Here is a 19,114-nt window from a genome sequence, read left to right on the forward strand (position 1 = left end):
GAAGCGTACTATCCGTCCCCAGGGACCGTCATCCCACCCGGCCGTTGCGCCATTTTGGACCTAGCGTCCACATTCGGACCCCAACGGTCACATCCGAACCCAGCGGTCACATTCGGGCTCCAGCGTTCACATCCGACCCCATTCGTAGTGCCATTTCCGGACCCTAGCTGTCATTTTCGTGGACAGCTACATCATCATCGAGTCTTAGCATCAAACTCGATTGGCCGTAGCCACCGTATAACAAAAGTAAATCAACTGAACCATCTAAATCAGTAATAGTCCAGTCTGAACCAGTTGTAACTTTATACGTTGTCTGGAGTCTACCATAAAAAAACAACCCACAATGGACGAAACATTGGTGCCGTGACCACGATAGTACCTGGAATCAATTTCCCTATGGCGAGAAAGGGAGCTGCTGCAATAGTTGAACGATCAAACTTTTTCATCTGTACTGTTTTGGATAACGTCCCAGCAAACCCGTGCTACCAAGTCGGATCCCAAGCATCCAGGGCGATCAGCCTGCCGTTCCAGCCGGATCCAGTTGGGCTGTTAACTGGATCCGGAAGGCTACAATCCACGGCGAACTGTCGTTGATCAACAGTTCCATGTTGGGCAGGTTGCTACAAAAACTATTCATATGCAACTGAAGACAGAGTGTTGGATCTTTCAAAAGTGGACTGTATAGGTGATTCTTGGATGGTGTGGAAGCAGATCTCTGGGTTAGAAATTGTTGCTCGTGTCCCGTAGTGACGGAGACGGGTGGAATCAGAAGTGCTTGGTGACTCCTTTCCTGGATAGCCCACAGGCCGTGAAGTCCCTGTGACTTCACCTCGATGGTGATGGACTGGATCAGTTCCGCTCGACTGGCACCACCTTAATTTCACTCAATAAACACTCAACGGAAGGGTAGTGTTCATCCCAGAGCACCACGGTATTATGTGGGCGGACTTCAGGACATTGATACAAAACCACGGATTAAATGTGTGAAGTGACACTTGATTTATTTGCAGTTTCTCTACACTTATTATTACACTTCATCCGACCGTTTGCCGGGTCTTATACTACTTTATCATTATTAGAGCTTTAGCCAGCTCGGATAATTACACTACACGTGTTATCACTTGCCTTTTGCCAGGCCAACTTCAAATTCATACTTATACACGGAAACAAATGCATACCCACAGGCATGAATAAAAAATCATGAATCAGGTCAGTTCATGAAACCATGATTATAATTCATAATTTCAGGAACATTATTCATGGTACTAGGCAATCCTCGTCAGTCGACAGTATGCAGTAAGTATGAAGTAAGAACGGCTGAGAGGTAGCACGCCGGACTCTCGCTCAGTGTACTCGAGTTCAATTCCCCTGTTGAAATGTTTTTTTATTCTGTCGATCTTTATAACTTATAACGCATTGGTTGCGTTACGCGAAAATAAATCTTGAAATCATGATTTATATTCATGGTGTATTTTCGTAGCATGAAAACACGACGGATTCATGGAATCATGAATTATTTTCTCATTTCTGGGAACGGATTTTTACCCGTGTACTGAATACTGCACGACGAGCGCGCATATTTATATCACTCTGCCGCGCATTCTAGAAACATCACGCAGCACGTGGAGTATTCCAGGCGTACCGCGTACGTTATCGATTATGACGATGATGATGATGATTATGGCGATTCCCCTATGCGCGCCACTGCTCGCTGACACATCTCTCGCTTCCGGTGGTACTCACCGCGGCGACGCGTCGATGATATGCTGACACTCACTCTCTCGCGTCGTCGGCGACGGGTGTTGCTTCGATAGACGTCGTGTCGGTGCTGCTGTTGTTGTTTATGTTCCCATCGTCGTTTTGAGCGTCGAGTAGTGGGTCGAGTGCATCAATCGATAGATTGGAGGCGCGTGCTGTTAGTGGCTAAGAATTTCATCTTTCACTCCGCCATGCGGACTGAACCAAGTTTTTTTATTGTCAGGTTATCCGACTTGTCAATATCCACAACTCAGCCATCTTGGATTTTTGTATGGAATTTATGCTCGTTTATTTACGTTTTGCACTGAAAATTTATGTTTCCCCCCCGCGCTGGTTATTCTCATCTACTGATGAAGTCGGATAACCTGTACATAAAAAAAATCTTGGACTGAACACAGAGTTTGACCTCCAGTGTAAGCGTAGAGGTTTGAAAAGGTCAGCAACATAAAATATCCAAACAGAATAAGAAATTTTCCATAAAAAATAGGAAATTGCCAATGAAGAAATCAGGGTGTAAGCAATAATTAAATATAAAATTTCCCCAAATAAAGCGAAATTTCCAAAAAAAAAATGAGAATTTCTTACAAAACAAAAATTTATAATCACTTTTAAAAGCAAAAATTGCAATTATAAAAAATAATTTTCCGTGAAGAAATCAAAATTTTCATTGAAAAAAAAACACAAAATTTCCATTTATATCAATATTAGCAATAAACAAATACAAAATTTTCCACATAATGAATATAAAAAATAAATAATTTCCACAAAATAATCGATAAAGAACAGTTAAATAATAAGAAAATTTCCATTAAGAAAAAAAACAAAAAGCAATAAAATTGATTAAATTTTCCATGAACGCTTTTGAAGAAGGGTTCATCTATGTAAAAAATGCTCAGTTGAATTGCTTTGTTATGTTAAACATCTCAAAAATCCGCCCAGCCCGTTGTTGGGGGCATAGAGTGTGATGCACTAGAATAATAAATAAGGTGTGCTTGACTGTGATTCATTTATGGAAATTTTGTATTTTCTCCAATGGAACATTTTGACTTCTTCACGGCAATTTTTTCTTTAATAATTGAAATTTTTGCTTTCATGAGTGCATTTTTTTTGTGGAAAATTATCAATTGTTCATGCAAATTTTGCATTAATTGGGGAAACTTTATATTTATTCATTGCTTGCACACTAATTTCTTAATTAGCAATTTCCTATTTTTATGGAAAATTCCTAATTTTTTGGGGGGAATTTTTACTTTAGTCTTTGGATGGAGGCTGGAAAAATATATTAATAGTCCATTCCCGAAGCAGATAGGGGCGATGATGAAGGCGTATCAGTTGCGCAGCGATGATGCTCATAAAGGAAGAAAGCGTTTTGGAAGTCGGACTGATTACCCTCGGAGACGTCCGGAAGAAAACTACTGGTGACGGCAGTATCTTGATTGTGCACTCACAAATGGGTCTGGACTAGTCACTCGGGTTGGAGTGCCCGGGGAGCCTGGGACGCTGGGTCTGTTGTCACTTATAACCCAAAAAGGCTTCCCATTCGGCATAGCGGACCCGGGGTGCTAATCAAAGCTCATGGTGCTTCATGGTCATGGTTGATTAGCTTGCTGCTACTCGATGGCTTACATTTCTCATCGTCAGTTAGGGAAGTAAAAAGCATCCCAATAACGCCAGATACGGAGTCCTCCGGAGGAACACCGTCCTTGCACCTTAATACGGCTAGGAATAAGCGAAAGGAGCATCAGTCTCCTGACTAACTATGTATTTGTTGAATATTTGGGGTCTTTGGGATCAGGTGTGGTGTATGTTAGACTTCCTTAGGAGTCGATTCAATTATAAGACAGCTTTGGGCGGAGTCTTTGCAACAGACTCACCATCTGTTCATCTGACGACCAACTGGCACAAACACACAACCCTACTTCATCGAGCGCAATTTCTAGTGAAGCATGTGTTTAGCTGCCAGACAATACTCATCCCACTCGCTTGGCATTGTACAAAATTAAACGTGTGAAAGAGTTGGTTCTGAAAGTAAATTGCAGAGGCCCTGCGTAGATTAGTAGGGAAAGTAGCTGTCTAGCGTACTGGAGTCGTGGGATCAAACCCCACCGAAGAAAGTGGTTACCTCCAATACATTTTAGAATTAAATCTTTCACATGTTGTGCAATTGCACAAATCGAGTTTCAGACATACATAATAATTAATTACCACTCCGGATGAGTTCCCCGGCAATTAGGCAATTAACTTTTAATATACATTTTTTATTCGTTTTCAAAGCAGCGTACGATTCCGTGAAAAGAAATGAGCTGTGGCAGATAATGTCTGACCATGGTTTTCTGTCGTAGCTGATTAGGCTGATACGTGCAACGCTTGATGGCTCGAAATCAAATTTTCGGATTGCAGACGATGTGTCAACCTCGGTTGATGCAATTTCGAATTAATTGTTCAACATTGCACTCGATGGCACGATTAGGAGATCTGACGTGCAGAGAAACGGCACTATAGTTACTCGGTCTCATATGCTCCTGGACATTGCGGACGGTATCAACCTCATTGGAATCGATTGAAAGCTAGTAGGGAAGTCCCACTGAAGAAGGAGACGGCGAGGATATGCTTTACCATTAACATTACTCAATTCAAAGTACATGGTTGCGGGTAGAGATAGAGAAAGACCCATTTTTTAGCCCCTTGATTTAATTATTTTTTAGGAGTATTTTTTAATAAGTTGTCCCCAATAACTAAAAAAAAACGAATCGACATTAAGAAGTTGAGGGAAATTGTTTTGTTTTATTATAGACTTTATTTCGCCTAAGATTGATTTATTCTCTGATTAGTTCTCGAGTTATGCAGAAATTTCTCAAGAAAATTATTTAGCTCTTTTTTAGTGTAATGTTTTCACTGTCATAAGACGAGTTTAGTACAAGCTTAGAATAAAACAATAGAAAGGTATTTGATTTGTTTCTTATTTTTGTGATTTTTTTCAGCAGAGAGCACGCATGTTGACAAAAAGAAGCGACGAAATTGGTGCGGTATTTCTTTGTTTTGCGATGAGATGAATATATGTTCAGTGAGATGGAGATCGCAACAGTTCCCCTATATAGATTTTACTTGTTTTATTACAAATTTTATTAAAAACTAGCGGAAAATACTTTGCCCGGGTGTTGCAAATGTCACAATGAACTTATTTGCATCACCGCTCTCTAGATCAATGTCCGTGCGTTTGTTTTGTTTTTCTCAACAGCTGGCCCAAAATTGTATTTTGTATTTTTGTATTTTTTACATTTCCCCGTTAGATTCAGCAACTTTTTGTATATACAAACCTTGCGGATCACAAATCGAATCGATTGGGGGAAAAATCTTGCAAATCGGTCAACTTGTTCGCGAGTTAAATCGTCAGGAAGGAAATCTCAACTCATTTTTATTATATAAGTTTTTTCTGCTCTCTTTAATTATTCAGACTTGATCTGAATATAGCATCAAAATCAGTTGTTAAGAATTAAAAATTCTTAAAGTTATCTACAAAACCGCAACCTCCACCTTGCCCTCTAAACTTGAAAAAATGTCAGCAATTCCAACAAATAGCATTCAATGGGACAAGCAAATGACAAACAAGCCTTTTTCAAAGGCGCAAACATTTTGACGCAAAATAGCAGCACAATTCGCTAATAATGTTGCTCTATGCACCTGGCACCTGTTTCACTATTCATCATGGCATGTTTTTCGGAACGAACCATCCTGACGTTCAGTCGGTCGAACCAACGCAATTCGACGTTGACAACACTTAGTCAGGGTCAAATATCGATCCGATCGAAATAGGCACCGATAATGGAAGCGGACTGCGAGGTTATAACAAACCCGTAACAAATCATATTATTGAAAAAAAAAAAATGATCATGCAGGACAATTATTGTGTTTTTCGAAGTTCAATACAAAACTACTTTTTTATTTTAATACCAAATCTAACACAAACAGAATCTTGTTTCATCGTAGAAAGTTAATGGATATAAAGTCAAGCCAATAATAAGTGACGAAAATCTCAAGTCGAGGAAGCCGCTAAATGTGCCTTTGAATGATTATTTCCTTCAACTCGAGTTCAGTTCGATTCGGGCACAATTCGGACTATTTTTGGTCGCGTGGTTTGCCTGTTTGTTTGTTTTGGCTCGCGGGAAGACCCATCACTACGATTGCATATTTCATTCATAAGGCAACATCGACGACAATGCATATATAGCATATCACATCACCACACCACCGCCACCCGAGCAGCACCGATTCCGGACAGGATTGCGTGTTTGTATTTGGTGTTGTACCTTCGCGGTCATATACAGAGGCGAATGAGTGGAAATATTTTGCTTCTTTGTTCCAATACCACTCCTGGTGGTCGAATGAATAAGTGATATTAAGTATTTTTGGAACTTACCTTTTAGAATTTTGAACCGTTCAGCTGAATAATCTGGAAGAAAAGAGAAAAAACAAAATGTTGAATTGGGTCTGGATTTGATTTAGGCATACTCCATAGGAAATCTGCAAATTTATTCTAATCCCAACGATGAACAAAAGATAAAAAACCCTGATTAATCCACCTAGCGGTGATGGTGCCTTTCTCGTGCATTGTAAAAATAGTATTTTGGCCATTACTCTCGAGCCCATAGTCCGATCTGGCCAATTTTCAATAGGAAACAATGGGAGAGTATTCTGCGTCGAATGCAACTTGTTGCGAGTAAATCGGTTAAGGATAAGTGCCTGAAAAATGAGTGACATTTTTTACTCAATTTTTCTATAAAAATGTGGTATTTTGGCCATAACTTCCGAGCCCATACTCCGATCTGACCAATTGTCAATAGGAAACAATGGCAGAGTATCCTGCGTCGAATGCAACTTGTTGCGAGTAAATCGGTTAAGGATAAGTACCTGAAAAATGAGTGACATTTTTTTCTGTAAAAAAATGGTATTTTGGCCATAACTTCCGAGCCCATAGTCCGATCTGACCAATTTTCAATAGGAAACAATGGCAGAATGTCCTGCGTCGAATGCAACTTGCGAGTAAATCGGTTAAGGATAAGTACCTGAAAAATGAGTGACATTTTTTTTGGGTGGGTGCGCACAGACGCACACACATACACACACACACACACACACACACACACACATACACACAGACATCACCTCAATTCGTCGAGCTGAGTCGATCGGTATATAACACTATGGGTCTCCGGGCCTTCTATAAAAAGTTTGTTTTTGGAGCGATCATATAGCCTTTACGTATACTTAGTATACGAGAAAGGCAAAAAAGTTATACATACGACATGTGGTTTTCTACGAATAGTTTTACACGACACGCATCATAATAGTGTAGAATAAAATTTATATTGAAGCCCTAAGCATCCTAGTCTTTCCTGTATATCCGATTATTGTACTGATGGATCATCAGTGATAGTTAATACAATACGAATTTTCATATAGATTACATGTAACAGTGCAGTATATCGAAGAACTGGTTGCGGAATGGATACAGAAAGCAATAAATCTAGCAATTTTGGAGCTAGGTCCCAGTAAAACATTTAGTTTGGAATTAAGAAAAAAGCAACTAGCACAACCTCTGGCAATCAAAACAAAGTTTTGCTCAAACTTCTGAATGCGACCGATTATTATGAAGCTACACTTGCGAATTGTTGTAAGTGTTATGACTGTGAGTTTTAAACATTAACAAGTACAGCACTGTACAGTGCACATCTGCACACTGCACACAATAAGGGAAGATAAAAGTGTATGAGATTAAAATAAATATGGGATTATGAACCGGGAACTAAGAAAAACCAAGCTACTGAATTTTAAATATAAAACAAATGTTCTACTGAACCTCCACTTGACTTCCAATGTACTCCGCTTTTGAAGCCCTCAAGGAAAGTTTTACCCCAGTCATCGCGATACCAAAACCAGGTCAAACACTCGACTACGCTACGCTGCTGCTGCGTCGTCCAATTTCACACCACATGCAGCCCGGATTGACTAATCCGGCGGTTTTGCTTTTCTCCACATGCATTTCCTGTCTGGCACTGGTTCTTCCCCTTCACAGCCCATCACGGCAATGACGACGCGACGCAACAACCAGCCAGACCGCGGGATCGAACCCTGCACAAACGATTCACTCTCACTTCGGCTCAGCCCACTTTGGCACACCGTTCCAATTCGCAATGCGTACCGCGTGTGCAGCAGCGTCGAACCCGTCCCGTCCATCCATTTTCTGATTGATTCAGCCTTCAGCTGGCGAATCGTTCATTGTTCTCCGTCGACTTCTTCACAGACTTTGGAAATGGAAATTTGGCTCGCTCCACTTGAAGATGTCCGAACCGAACGCAGGAACTCTATTACCGACGGCTCAATTATCGCACGCGACCACGTTTTTTGGCGCGCAATTCCCCTTTCAAAGGAAATGCCAATGGCTGTTGAGAGTGGGTTCGGCACAGTGGTTAACCTCCGAACAAAAGACGGATGAATATTCAAAAGGTTGCTTGAGTTGTTGAAAAATGCAAAACGGGTACGAATCAAAATTTAATGAAAAAAACTTTCAATAGAAACAGTTCACAATGAAAATGATGAAATCTTCTGATTTTCAGGACTCAGTAGGCGTTTTGCCAAAATTCAGATTTTTTATGAAGAGGAAGTGATGTTAAATAATCATTCTAAAATGTTAAAAAATCGACAAAATATTAAAAAAAACTCAGCTTAATTCACCTAGCGGTGACGATTTATTTATTTATCATCAGACTAAGGCCGGAGTGGCCTGTGCTGCACATAAAAGACTTCTCCATTCAGCTCGGTCCATGGCTGCACTTCGCCAACCACGCAGTCTGCGGAGGGTCCGCAAGTCGTCCTCCACCTGATCGATCCACCTTGCCCGCTGTGCACCTCGCCTTCTTGTTCCCGTCGGATCGTTGTCGAGAACCATTTTCACCGGATTACTGTCCGACATTCTGGCTACGTGGCCGGCCCACCGCAGTCTTCCGATTTTCGCGGTGTGAACGATGGATGGTTCTCCCAACAGCTGATGCAACTCGTGGTTCATTCGCCTCCCCCACGTACCGTCCGCCATCTGCACCCCACCATAGATGGTACGCAGCACTTTCCTTTCGAAAACTCCCAGTGCGCGTTGGTCCTCCACGAGCATCGTCCAGGTCTCGTGTCCGTAGAGAATTACCGGTCTTATAAGCGTTTTGTAGATAGTCAGTTTGGTACGGCGGCGAACTCTATTCGATCGGAGCGTCTTGCGGAGTCCAAAGTACGTACGATTTCCAGCCACTATGCGTCTCCGAATTTCTCTGCTGGTATCGTTAGCGGCGGTCACCAGTGAGCCCAAGTACACGAATTCTTCAACCACCTCGATTTCGTCACCACCGATAGAAACTCGTGGTGGGTGGCTCACATTGACCTCTCTTGAGCCTCTTCCTATCACGTACTTCGTCTTCGACGTGTTGATGACTAGTCCAATCCGTTTAGCTTCGCTTTTCAGTCTGATGTAGGCTTCCTCCATCCTCTCAAAGTTACGTGCCATGATATCAATGTCGTCGGCGAAACCAAATAACTGGACGGACTTCGTGAAAATCGTACCACTCGTGTCAATCCCTGCCCTTCGTATTACTCCCTCCAAAGCGATGTTGAATAGCAGACACGAAAGACCATCACCTTGCCGTAACCCTCTACGGGTTTCGAAGGGACTCGAGAATGCCCCTGAAACTCGAACTGCGCAAATCACCCGATCCATCGTCGCCTTGATCAACCGTATCAGTTTATCCGGAAATCCGTGTTCGTGCATTAGCTGCCATAACTGGTCCCGATCGATTGTATCATATGCGGCTTTGAAGTCGATAAATAGATGATGTGTGGGCACGTTGTATTCGCGGCATTTCTGCAATACCTGACGTATGGCGAACACCTGTTCTGTGGTGGAGCGTTCGCTCATAAAACCCGCCTGGTACTGCCCCACGAACTCCCTTGCAATTGGTGTTAGTCGACGGCATAAAATTTGGGAGAGTACCTTGTAGGCGGCGTTCAGCAATGTGATTGCGCGGTAGTTGCTACAATCCAGCTTATCGCCCTTTTTGTAGATGGGACACACGACACCTTCCATCCACTCCTGCGGCAGAACCTCATCCTCCCAAACCTTGGTAATCACCCAGTGCAGCGCTCTAGCCAGTGCTTCACCACCGTGTTTAAACAGCTCTCCTGGTAGTTGGTCAACTCCAGGGGCTTTGTTGTTTTTCAGCCGGCCGATCTCCTCCTGGATTTCCTGGAGATTCGGAGCCGGAAGTCGCATGTCCTGCGCGCGTGCTCCTAGGTTCATTACCATACCACCACCGTTGTCTGCCATATCGCCATTCAGGTGCTCTTCGTAGTGCTGCCGCCACCTTTGGATCACCTCACGCTCGTTCGTAAGAAGGTTCCCGTTTATGTCCTTACACATATCGGGCTGTGGCACGTGGCCCTTACGTGAACGGTTCAACTTCTCATAGAACTTTCGTGCTTTATTAGCGCGGTACAGTTCCTCCGTCTCTTCACGGTCTCGATCTTCCTGCTGGCGCTTTTTCCTCCGGAAAATCGAGTTTTGTCTGTTCCGCGCCCGTTTGTATCGTGCCTCGTTCGCCATGCTGCCATGCTGCATTCTGCTCCTCAAATAACTGCTCACATTCGCCGTCATACCAGTCGTTTCTCTGATCCGGAGCCACCGTGCCTAGTGCAGCGGTTGCGGTGCTTCCAATGGCGGATCGAATATCTCTCCAGCCATCTTCAAGAGATGCTGCGCCTAGCTGCTCTTCCGTTGGGAGTGCCACTTCCAGCTGCTGCGCGTAGTCTTGGACTAGTCTACCGTCTTGTAGCCGCCCAATGTTAAGCCGCGGCGGACGACTCCGACGCGTGTTGATCACCGTCGAGAGTTTTGAGCGCAGACATACTGCGACGAGGTAGTGGACGGATTCAATATTCGCACTGCGGTAAGTGCGTACGTTCGTGATGTCGGAGAAGAATTTACCGTCGATTAGAACGTGGTCGATTTGGTTTTCCGTTACTTGATTAGGTGATTTCCATGTGGCCTTGTGGATATTCTTACGGGGGAAGAAAGTGCTTCGGACTACCATTCCGCGGGAGGCTGCAAAGTTTATGCATCGTTGGCCGTTGTCGTTCGATACGGTATGCAGACTATCCGGTCCGATGACCGGTCTATACATTTCCTCCCTTCCTACCTGAGCGTTCATGTCACCGATGACGATTTTGACGTCCCGCAGTGGGCATCCATCGTATGTCTGCTCCAGCTGTGCGTAGAACGCTTCTTTCTCGTCGTCGGATCTCCCTTCGTGTGGGCAGTGCACGTTGATGATGCTATAGTTGAAGAAACGGCCTTTTATCCTCAGCTTGCACATCCTTGCGTTGATTGGCTGCCACCCAATCACGCGATGGCGCATCTTTCCCAGCACTATGAAGCCGGTTCCCAGCTCGTTGGTGGTGTCACAGCTTTGGTAGAAGGTAGCCGCTCGATGCCCGCTTTTCCACACTTTCTGTCCTGTCCAGCAGATTTCCTGCAGCGCTACGACATCGAAGTTGCGGGGATGTAATTCATCGTAGATTATCCTGTCGCAGCCTGCGAAGCCTAGCGACTTGCAGTTCCATGTTCCAAGCTTCCAATCGTGATCCTTTATTCGTCGCCTAGGTCGTTGCCGATTGTATCGAGTCGTATTATCTTCTATGTCGTTCGTAATAGTTGTTTTAAAGGCGGCTTATTGGGCCTGCGCAAACCTCCTGTCTCGTCGGAGGGCCGTCGTGTCAGGGCTGTTTAGCGTCCCACCTAACACCAGGACTTGGGCTTGTGCGCTTTGAGCGGCACACGGTCGCTTTGGCGGAGCCTACTTGCGGATACATGCAGCTTTTTATAGAGGTTTAACAGGGCCCACTGTCAAACCCCACCACATTCTAGGCAGGCGCCACAACTCGCAGATGGCCTGGGGAGGGATCGTCAAGCCCTTGGACATAGTCCCTGCTGCCCGGTGACGATACCTTTCTCAATACAATTGTTTCGTTTAGTATGGTCTCAGTTTGACATATAATAAATAATTGCCCCTCCCCCGGGCTACAAAATGGTGGGTTGACATCAAGGAAGGAGCGCTGAACAAGTTCCACAAGTTCCTATATCGCGCTCCCACGGGTCGTCCGATGACAAAAGACCGCCAGCTAAGGGTTGTGTACTTAGCTGGTAGTGCATCCTGGGCAATGTTGTCCTTCTGACATCAGCTAGAGTGAGAAGGTACGCCACGAGCGTCTGTTCATCAGGAGGTGCGGCTCAAACAGCGTCTGCCTGGTACCCAGCGGCTGATAAATGAAATACTGTATCGCGTCAGCTATACCTAAGGTGGCAGCCCTAACAGCGCGATGTAGATAACGCGACCCCGGTAAGGTAGCTTATTGAAGATTCTCAAATACCACGAAAAATGACTTCTGACTCGTGAACTGCAGAAGGTTGGAGTGAACGAGGCCGATGGCCTAGATCCGGAGAACGTGAATTCCGAGCTGTGGACCCCACGACCAACACTGCATTCAAATATAACATCTATCAGAGCGGCGGCGGAAAAGCAGAGCCTGGAGTTGGTTTCGTAGTAATGGGCAAGCAGATGAAGCGAGCGATGGTGGAAACCCATCAACGAACGAATCTGTGTGTTGAGGATACGGGGCAAATATTCTTCAATTACAGCCTAATCAACGTTTACGCACTGACAAACGATAAACCCGACTACGTGAAGCACACGTTTTATGAATGTCTTGATAAAGCCTATGGAAAGTCAGAGTGCCCAAAGCATGACGTGAAAATTGTTATCGGAGACGCTAACGCTCAGGTCGGTAGAGAGGACTTTTTCCATCCCATAATTGGTAGGGAAAGAATTCACTCCGCTACCAATGACAACGGCCTACGGTATCAATGACAACAAAAAAACATCCGAAAGCACACCTTTTTTTTCATGAGCAAGGGTAAACGGAAATCTGCATCCAGACACCTGAGGAGGTAGTGTGGGGATGGGTATGTCATGTAACTCTTACCCGACCCACTAAAACCAAAACCCTTTCGCCAGTAACCTCACCACCACCCGTCTATCGCAAGTAACCTAGCGGTCCGTACCATAATCTCACGTTGGAGACGAGCACCCCGACAACAACCACCGCGCATGAACCGCAATGACCTCTATCTCTACATACGGAGGTCCCCGCAGCCCACCCGCGACATGTTGGTCGTCTGGGCTATCAAAGTGTTTACTGCATCACAGGTGCCCTTACTGCATTGGTTGGTTTTGCTCAAGACGCCACCATTGCAGTTTCGACATAATCTGTTGAGATACTGTGTTCAACGCATTTCATATAACTTCCTCCCAGCACATCTTCTCGACGAGGTTGTCCGGGGTTGTATCCATACCGCTAACAAGCAGCATGGTTTTGCGTTCTACCTCGAATCGCGGGCAATCGAACATCACATGCTCTGCCGACTCTACCTCACCTACACATTCTGAACACTCCGCATAGTCTGTGAAGCCAAATCTGTGTAGGAATTTTTTAAAGCAACCATGTTCAGACAATACCTGTGTTAGGTGGAAGTTGACCTGTCCATGTTTCCTATCGACCCAGTTGGACAAATCCAGAATCAGTCTGTGGGTCCAACGACCTTTGACTGCGGTGTCCCATGCTTTTTAGCATTTGACCAGCGAGGCTGCTCTGTTGACACGTCGCACTTGCACCGAGTCCCTTTCGTTGTAGCACTCCACATCTTCCTCTGGGAGTATGTCTATCGGCATCATACCAGCTATAACGCTAACCGCCTCATATGATATGGTGCGATATGCGCTCGCGACAAGTAGTTACATCAGCCGGTGTACTCTGAAATGTTTCTTTACATTGTACTCGGCCTTTAGTACTACGTCCCATGCCGGTACGCCACAGCGGATGATAGACAATGCTGCGCCAGCTATCAGCCTACGCACCGCAGATCTGTTGGATATCATTCGTGATAAAGAAATTATCGCCAATGAAGAACGCTAACATGCATAATCGACGTGGCTCGTAAAATTGAGTTTATCGTCGATCATCACGCCATCAGAGATCTCACGGAGTTAACTGTGCAGGTCCCTACTCTTACCCTCGCTTGCTGCAACCATTGGCGGTTATACACCACCACGACTTCCGTCTTGTGATGTGCAAGGGACACCCGCCTCGAGTTGAGCCATTCCTCCACTCTGCCAATCGCGTATGAAGCCTTCAGTCTGACTTCGTCGAGAGTGCGTCTACCAGGTCTCCGGCCTCAATTATCTCATCCATGCCCTTGCACTGGATGTTCAAAACTGGGCACAGGGCTCTAACTTGAACCCCATCACCCAGGACCTCTTCTGTCAACTTTTTATACTCGGAACTCTTTCGAGCAGCATCCCGCTTCAAGACGAGAATCATCTCGCCTTTCCGCGTTCTTCGGATGCAGTTGACATCCCCTCCTAGACTAGAGAGCTTCTCGTTGCCTCTCATAGTCTTTAAGACATCGGCGTAGCTTTTATCGTCAGTCTTGACGATAATCGCTTCGCCTCTGTCTTTTCGCTTGTCACTGCCTTCGGAAGGAGCACACTTTTTCACACGGGCTCTACCCTTCTTAGCAGTGACCTTCTCCACTCCTTGTGTCGCACTCCTTGCGACCTGCTGACGACTCCGTTTCGCCTTTTTTGGGTTCACGACCTCCGTCCACGGCAGGTCCTCCTCCCGGCGATCCACTGGTATCCTCCTTGGTGGAGGTACCGTTTTTCTCTCGGTCCTATCCGCTCGGACCCTCTCGGCTGTCCGAACCGCTTATTTTTTTAGCTACTTTCTGGTCCGCCTACTGCGTGACCTCACTTAGCTTAGAAATTGCTCCGCTGATTGCCATCCGAAAGCACACCTGGAGACATCCAAATGGTGAAACTTGCAACCAGATAGACCATGTTCTGGTGGATGGGCGCCAATTCTCGGATGTTATCGATGTGCGGATATTCAGAGGTCCGAACAATGACTCTGATTGACTCTGAAATTCGATTACGGTTGTCAACGTCAACTGTATCGAACGAAAGATCACAGCGAACGATGCGTTACAATATCCAGCGATTGTCGGCGGAAGGAGTATCGGCTGAGTACCGCCAGAAGCTCGACGAACGGATAAGTGCAATCAACGTTAGCGAGAACATCAACGATCTATGCGAGTCGATCCATGGAGCGGTGAGCACAACTGCACGAGAAGTGGTAGGCACTGCATAGAAGCGACCCAGGACGGGTTGGTTCGATGTGGTGTGTCAGAGAGTAACAGACGAGAAGAACGTTGCCAGAAGCCGGATGTTTGTGTCGGGTACCCGATCGAATAGAGATCGGTACAAGGAAGCAAGAGCAGCCGAAAAACGAACCCACCGCAGGAAGAAGAAAGAATATGAAGAACAAGTGATTAGCGAGGCGCAGGAAAAAATGAAGCAGAATGATATGCGGAGGTTTTATGAGACTGTCAATGGCATGCACAGAAAGCGCCTTTTCCCGTCATGTGCAATGACCAAGAAGGGGATTTGCTGACAGATAAAATCGAAGTGGCTGCCAGGTGGAAGCAACACTTCAAGACGTTATTGGATAGTGGAAGTGACGGTGCATCGGTGAACAGAATAAATATCAGCGACGATGGACAAGCTGCCGCCTACACTGGATGTGGTTATAAAAGTTATTAAAGAGCTGAAAGGCAATAAGGCTGCGGAGAAGGACCAGCTGCCGACTGAACTACTCAAACATGGCAGTGAACAGCTTTATGAAGTTCTGCACCATATTATGTTGAAAAAATGGGAAGACGAGGAATTGCCTGCTAGCTGGATGGACGGCCTAATTTGCCCTCTCTTTAAGAAAGGGCACAGACTGGAGTGCGCCAATTACTGAGGAATAACCCTCATTAATTCGACGTACAAAATTATGTCCCTTATTCTGTTCAACAGATTGAGACCGCTTGAAGAGTCCTTCGTCGGCGAATACCAGGCAGGTTTTCGTGAGGGCAGATAAACGACGGATCAAATGTTTACCCTGAGACAAATCCTTGATAAATTCCGGGAGTACAACTTGCAGACACATCATCTGTTTATTGACGTACAATTCAGTGAAACGGAATGAATTATGGCAAATTATGCTAGAACATGGGTTTCCGGCGAAACTGATACGGCTGATTCGTATAACGTTGGACGGATCGAAATCAAGTGTAAGGGTTGCGGATGAAATATCGATATCATTTTTTACCTTAGATGGTTTGAAGCAGGGTGATGCACTCTCGAATCAACTGTTCAATATAGCGCTCGAGGGAGCGATTAGGAGAGCTGGTGTGCAAAGAAGCGGTACCATTATCACAAGATCGCATATGCTCCTGGGATTTGCGGACGATATCGATATTATCGAGATTGATCGCCGTGCCGTGGAAGAGGCTTTTGTGCCTTTTAAGAGGGAGACAGCGAGGATTGGACTCACGATCAATACCAGCAAAACGAAGTACATGGTCGCTGGCAATCAACGTGGGTTCATTAGTGGTGGTGGTAGTGAAATGGTGCTGGATGGTGAAAAATTTGAAGTGGTGGAAGAATTTGTGTATCTTGGGACATTAGTGAAGTACGATAATGATGTTACCCGCGAGGTGAAAAGGCGTATTGAAGCTGCAAATAGGGCTTATTACGGTCTTCGTAACCAGCTTGAGTCCCGTAGTCTGCAAACAAAAACAAAATTCGCGCTGTATAATACTCTGATTCTTCCAGTGGCTTTATACGGCCATGAAACATGGACGTTAAAGGAGGCTGATCGGTGAGCTTTCGGAGTGTTCGAGCGTAATGTGCTGCGGACAATGTTCGGCGGTAAACAGGAGAACGGTATCTGGTGGCGTTGCATGCATCACGAGTTGTACCAGGTGTATAAATGGCTGGATATTGTTAAGCTTATACAACATGGCAGACTACGGTGGGCTGGACACGTTGTTCGTATGCCGCAAGAATGTCATGCGAAGATAATGTTTAGTAGAGAACCCGGAAGAGGCCGCAGGCTTCGGGAAGGCCGCGTACACAATGGCTTCTTGCAGTTGGAAAGGACCTGAGGGCGCTCAATGTTCAGGGCGACTGGAAGCGATTGGTCCAGTGGAGAAAGATACTCCATTCGGCGTAGGTTCATCGAAGAGCTGTAGCCCATCAAGTATCAAGTATTTTCATTTTTAGACCTATTTTACATTTAATTGGTCGAACTATTCACAACAAATGAACGAATAAAATAAAACAATTGAATTTCCAATTGATTACATTAAAATAAATTAGTTCAGCAATTTATCAAGGGGTGGGCGGACTTCGATCTCCCATGGTAAAGTACAAATCTGGCCATGTTTTGGTGTTTTCAGCTGAATATTAATATTCTGAAATCTTTTATGTTTGTCTCACTTGTTTTCGAAAGAAAATAATCAAAAACAAATGAGTAAAAAAATGAAATACAATATTTATTGTTTCTTATATATTCGTATATTCGCCTTTATAAGAAAATTAGAACGACCTTTCTTTCTAGCCACAATGACGAAATACTCCCATGTGGCATCGCCACGAATGATTGAATAAGATAGCAGCAAAATCCAATCCTCCGTGATGATTTAATAAACTGTGCTACCGCCTGCTCACTATATCTTAGCAACTGACGCGAACCAGAAACGAACGAACCCAAGCTTCCCAGTCTAATACCATCCGTCAAGTGGTCAGCCATAAATCCGCGGACGGGTAGAATCATCAGCAACGAGATTGCAGTCCATCGTCGGCCGCCGTCAATCGGAGCGGTAAAACGATTAACCAATTGTATGTAAATTTCCCCTCTATGTACTGACTGAGAAGATCTAGCAGGAAGACAAATTCGAGCCCTTTGCAGTTAGTTATGCGCTTCCTCCCAGCAACTGACGAATTTGTAAACCACTGTCATCGTGCTCGTCACTAAACACTTGAACATACATACGGTGCGCCGACCGATGCAGTGTCGGCCTCAAAGGTGCATTGTTGTGACCGACCGCAAAAAAGCATCACTAGTCGTAGGGTACTAAGCCGTATACTAACAAAAAATATAAAGACTTGCATGCTTAGTGCCGTCGTCGTCATCGTCGCTCGTTGCGGTGGTGAATGCGGAAAAATCGCACTGCATAACCCAACAACTAACTGTAAGGTACCGACATCCATTACCACAGCGGAGGCACACTTTACTGCTCTTTAGATAACTGGATGCAGCTGGCTGGCTGGCTGGATGTCGTTGACGGTCGAGAGAGAGAGACGGGATTTGGTGGGTAACTATCGGTTGCTTTTGTACTGTGTTGGGTGCTGCTGAACGAACGCCCATTGTTGCTGACGGAGCTCGTGAAAGGTCACACTCCCTACAGAGGTAATGGTTGCTGTTCGAAAAGGTCGTTTTGGGGTAGGTTTAGTTGGATTTGTTGGATTAATGTTAGTATATTGAACATATCGGTAATAAAAAAATATATACCATTATTATCAAACTCAAAATATTATGCTTGCTTTTATACGTATCATATAACATCTAAGAGTTTATAGCATTGCACATTTAATTAGCGACACTGAAAACGATCCTAACCTTGCCCTAACTTGTAACAGCAAAACTATAATCAAGTAATGGAACTAAATGGAATAGTGCCCCAAAATGATTGAATTTTTGAGCTTTAATGTTCAATCAATTTCAATGCATCGAATTTTATCTGTTAAATCCAAATCGGTATTCAATTTGTACATGAGATTTACTTCTATAAAAACAATACGGTTAATTTCTGCAGCATAGCAACAAGATGCGCAAAAGTAGGACAATGTCCATAATGATAATTGAAAACATTGTTTCGGTACTAGATAATCCTCAGATTGTCTTTGCTAAGCTACAATTTGAAAAAAAAAAAATATGGTTTATTCGTGGACTAAACTGCCAGTATATGGTCCACAAATCTCACCCCTGAAGCCTTCATTTCTGTGGTACATTCGAATATAAATACATCTCTTCCTACAATAAAAATACATTTCCTAGCATCAAACCTGTATAGTTTTGCATTGATGACTTTTGAGCTGCATCTAATGCAAAGATGTTTCTAGGCAACCTGCTATTCATACTTTCACTCATCATGCCACTGCATGATGTTAAACCACATTCTGCATCACATCCCTCTGTTTACAAAGTTCGTGTCAAATCCACATTCTCAGAAAGTGCTTCGACGCCTTTGAGTCAACTAAGTCAACTATTTCAGTACCTTCGTACATCTTACAAATGCTCACACGTCGTCATCCGC

At 44.5% G+C, this 19,114-nt stretch overlaps 1 protein-coding gene across 3 annotated transcripts in view; it reads right to left on the reverse strand.

Moving 5' to 3' along the window:
• The window catches only part of LOC134213730 (beta-1,4-glucuronyltransferase 1), a 286,461-nt gene that overhangs the window by 160,313 nt on the left and 107,034 nt on the right, over nucleotides 1-19,114 (reverse strand). For all 3 annotated transcript variants that reach the window (XM_062693043.1, XM_062693044.1, XM_062693045.1), the window contains one exon: nucleotides 6,176-6,208. The gene's annotated coding sequence lies outside the window, so the exon portion shown is untranslated. The remainder of the gene's footprint in view (nucleotides 1-6,175; nucleotides 6,209-19,114) is intronic.

This window comes from Armigeres subalbatus, chromosome 2 (assembly GCF_024139115.2).
Source record: "Armigeres subalbatus isolate Guangzhou_Male chromosome 2, GZ_Asu_2, whole genome shotgun sequence".
Lineage (NCBI taxonomy): Eukaryota > Metazoa > Arthropoda > Insecta > Diptera > Culicidae > Armigeres > Armigeres subalbatus.